A 4,703-nucleotide genomic window follows, 5' to 3' on the forward strand; every position below is an offset into this window, starting at 1 on the left:
AAAAGTACCTTTTACATTTTTTAAGGTTCAAAGTTCAAAAGGATACCAAAAGAGCCAGACATCTGGATTCCAGGAGAAATTAAATTATTTAAGCATTTCTTCTTTTTGAGCAATGATTCTGTTATAAAATCAGACCCAAACATTAAGTAAGTGTTGCTGGGCACCATGTGATTCTTCTGCCTTCATGGAAGAGGAGATAGCTATGAATAGAGGTCATCAGACAAGAAGTGAGTTCCTCTCCTACCTGGATCTCCTTTCCTCTGCTGCTCCAGGTAAAAAAAGATCAATTGTTCTCACTTTGCAGACTTAAAGATTGCAGACACTACACAATGGACTAGAAAGTAAAACTATATTAAGACTATTGGTTGAAATGACCGGTAAAACCATAGCCCTAGGTCTTTGAACCAAGGAAAAATTCATTGAGATGTTTGCTTATATACCAGTATAAACGAAGCAACTATGTTCTGCAAAACTTCAGGTTAGGCATTACTGTAAACAGAGTAATGTTCATTTATTAAGGCACAAATGGTTCTTTGGGAGATAAATAGGAATGTTAGTACTATGTTATTTTGTAAAATCATAGATTGAATTTTAAATATTACCCAAGTCATTGTTTTTATGACCTTGATAAATTTATCAACAGAAACATATAATTTGAGGTTACAATATCAAAACCCATTTACAGTCTATGTGGTAGTTACATAATCTGTTGTCAATTTGAGACTATTAAGAAAGAAGGGGTGGAATTTAGCCTACCAATCAGGTCTCAGCTTGATGACCTCATTTGGAGGCACTAGGGAGATGAGTAACTTGCTGGAAGTGGGACACAGATACTCTTCCTGCAAGATGTTCCTGTTGACAAGCCACATGGAGCTACACTGATGCAGCCAGAGCCCTGGAGCTGGAGGAGCAACGTGGAGACCCACACCAGCGCTGAGATGATTCCACCCCTTCCCCCCCCCACACTGAATCCACAAGACTTTCCACCCACTGGTCTTTGATCTTCCTGCATTTGGCATCATTGCATGGCTGTGTGAGTCTAAAGAGGAATTTATGAACTAGTATTGTCATATGGGGTAATATTGGATTTATGGACTGGATCTGGACTGGGCTGGGATGTTTTCTTAATGTACAATTACTCTTTGATATAAAGCTCTCTCTTACATATATGAGTTCCCTGGATTTGTTTCTCCAGTCAACCCAGATTAACACAGTCTACTTATTTCCTCTAATGTGAGAATAACTACTAATACTATGCTGTCTATAAAATATTCTATGATAAAAATGCTCACATTTTAAAAATTGTTTTCATCTAAAAATTATTAATTGGGACTTAATACATTTATCATATTTCATAAAGGCTTCTCAGGTTTATTTTCTGATATCTATTTCATGTTCCTCTAATATTTCTTATTTTTCCTCATGGGCAATTGATTATATGTAAACACATAAGCATAACATAATAATAAATCCAAATCTGCTTGTAAAAAAACCCAACCAATTATATAATTTAGGAGAAAAATAGTTTCTTATATCTTGAAAATAAAATTTTAAAACATCAGCAATATCCCCCATACCGTCGGCAGTACCATATATACTCGAATAAAAGCTGAGCTTTTCAGCACATTTTTAATGCTGTTTTTGTGGTAAAATTAGGTGCCTTGTTCATATTTGGGTTGGTTTATACTCAAGTACATATGGTAATCCTTCTTCCAGTTAGTTCTATTAATTTGCTGTTCTATGCTATCCTGGATCAGCCACTGTCTGTGAACTTGCTGGCTTCTACACCAGAGTTCTGGAAATTTTGATTCAATTAGTGGTATCCACACTAAAAATATTATAGTTTTTTTCATAAGTTTGATGTCCATCTTTTGTTAAAATATTTTTTTCTATCTCCAAATTGTAGTCTTTATTGTATGCTTGATGAACAAAGACCTCATTAATACATTAGATCATGGGTTCTCTCTCACATCCCAGTTTTTAGTATAAACACAACTCATTAGTGGGAAGGTGCTTGTCTCAGCACTTTTCAAAACAAGAGGTTCAGAATTGTACCATTAAATTACACTTTTACCTTTTAAGTACTTAACATGAACAACATACTATATAAAGCGTTTTTGGAGGTATACTTTTGTACTTTTGAAGTATCTGACTTGGAATTGTTAGCAAAGCTTAACTAAGACAATAAAGGACATCTGAAACAGATTTTATAATAGTTTGTATTTACACACAAATTCTGCTGCATTGTTCAGCACTATCAAAGTATAATTCTTGAAATGTTCACTGAAAATGAAAATTCCATCTGCCACCTGTTCCCAGTAAAAAATTGATTGTTCTAAAACATCAGCTGATTTCGTCAGATAGAGAGAACTGATGTTTGAAAGATGTTCTTTCCAAGCTGCAAATCATCAAATAGAGACCATTCCAGAGATATGCCAGGACCAAAGGAAAGGATAAGGCCAAAGAGTAAGAGTATTACAAATAACAGATAAAAATCCCAAGGAATTTTGCTAATAAGTGTGTGAGTGTCTTGAGGCAAGGAAAGTTTATCCACATCTACTAGTTTTATATCGTCCCACTGACTGGTATCAAAGTTCTTCATTAAAGGGTTTGTGGGCAGTTTAGAAGGAGGTAAAGGGGTTTCCTTGATTACTTTGATTTTCTCCCTGAATTCTTGCATCTGTTGTAGAAATACAATGGGTTCTGACGCATCTTCGAAAGCCTCAGCAATGTTAAAGGCCATTCGTTGCTCCTGCAAGATAATATTGAGTTTGTTGATCTCTGGATCATAGGCTTGCGTAACTGCAAGTTTCATGGTCTCAAAGTCAGACAGGATTTCATTCTTCTTTTGCTCCAATGTATGTTGTAATTTTTCAAAAAAGTCCTTCCCTTTATCAGAATCTTTAGTCAGTAACTGTAGGGATTTCCTTTTGCTAGTTTCTAAGGTATCCAAGCGAGAAAGAGCATCTCCCCGACGCCAGGTCTCAAAACTCTGGAAGAGAGACTCGAAGGCATTCCTTTCCTGAGCATAGGCATCTTCGATAGAACAGAAAGCACGCTTGGTGTGGGCACGCGAGTAGCAGAGATCCCACACATGAGCTGCATGTCAGTCAGGCAGAAAACGTTGAGAGGCTGCCCGACGTGTCCTTTGCATGCTGGCATTTTGGGAGAGATCTTGCTTTTGTTATATTTTTCTACAATGCCCTTCAGGGAATAATTGACTTGCAAGCTATTGATTCCAGTAGCGGATGTTTCTTTACGACAGGTGGGGCACTTGAATGGAGCCGGTCTCCAGAGAGAATTCCGCCCAATCCCCTCGAAGAGTCCTTCTAAGCATTTTTTGCAGAAGTTGTGTGAGCAGGGCAAAACTCGAGGGTCATCAAACAGACTGCAACAAATTGGGCACGTGAGGTCTTCTTCAAGCAACTCCATCATATCCTCCGTTTCCTGTAGCACGTCTATGTATTCGTCAGGGTTACTGTATTGGACAGGGTTCTCTAGAGAGACAAACCAGATTGCTAGTAATTATATATAAATATATTTATAAAGATAGACATATAATTCAAGAAATAAACCATTAAATAATATACTGAGACACAGAACAAGCAAGCCATTTATCCCTCTGCCCTTCAGTTAATCCTACTTGTGTTTATCGGCCAGGCTGGCACAATAAACTATAGCAGTTACTATTTTCCAGGCCAAGAAGACCAAGTTTCTTCACTCTGTAACTGTCAGTCCTATTAGAGACTACTCCGGAGGAATGGCTGCAGGCCTAACAGCCGCGAGGCTCGCCAGCGAGCGCCAAGGCCAGCCAAGAAACTCGCCCTGCCCTCTTCCCTGGCCCCACGGCCACCCCCCTCCGGCCCCCGCAGCTCCAGGGCCGCCTTTGTTCGGCCGCTGCCGGCCCGCTCCCCAAGTCCGTTAAAATATTTTGATCAAGCATTTTCAGCATGTCAACAAAGTTAAAACTTACCTGCAGATGACAAAATATGCTATGGACATGATAAACTACTACTAGTAATTTTTAGAAGTGAAAGACCTAATGACAATTACAAAAGTTATACAAAGTCAAATAAGCAAAAGAAAACTTTAAATAAAACTATCTCAAAACATAATGTGTGAGTCTGGGTACTTTAGAGAAACAAATCCACATATGTGTAAGAGAGAATTTTATATAAAGGGTAAGTGCACATCAAGAAAAAATCCCAACCCAGTGCTGCCCAAGCCCACGAGTCCAACATTAGCCCATACATCCGACACCAATCCTACAAACACCTGGATGCAGGATAGACCGTACATGCTCTCTTTGACAGTGAATATACCACTCACACCCATTGCCATTGACTCAGTTCCTACTCATAAGTGGCCCTATACGACAGACTAGAACTACCCCTGTGGGGTTCTGAGACGAAATCTTTCTGGGAGTTGAAAACTTACCTGTCTCAGAGAGCACCTGGTAGTTTCAAACTGCTGATCTTGCGGTTAGCAGCCCCACACCTAGCCCACCACCAGGGCTCCTTGAATATGATGCTATTCCTCTTCAACTTATCATTCTGGGCACAGTAAACCACCTGATTATCTAAATCAAATGAGCCAAGGTCAGTCTCTTCCAGTACGTAAGATGTCAATCTTAGTGTTGACAGCTCCCAATTGTCCTTGGTTTTTACTTCATACGTACCACCGTCCTAGTTTTCAGGATTGTT

The 4,703-nt window shown here is 39.0% G+C and overlaps 1 pseudogene; it reads right to left on the reverse strand.

Annotated features, from left to right (window-relative positions):
- Positions 1-2,207: 2,207 nt before the first annotated feature.
- Positions 2,208-3,457, reverse strand: LOC142440971 (E3 ubiquitin-protein ligase TRIM13-like; annotated as a pseudogene).
- Positions 3,458-4,703: the final 1,246 nt, after the last annotated feature.

This window comes from Tenrec ecaudatus, chromosome 2, assembly GCF_050624435.1.
Source record: "Tenrec ecaudatus isolate mTenEca1 chromosome 2, mTenEca1.hap1, whole genome shotgun sequence".
Taxonomy (NCBI): domain Eukaryota; kingdom Metazoa; phylum Chordata; class Mammalia; order Afrosoricida; family Tenrecidae; genus Tenrec; species Tenrec ecaudatus.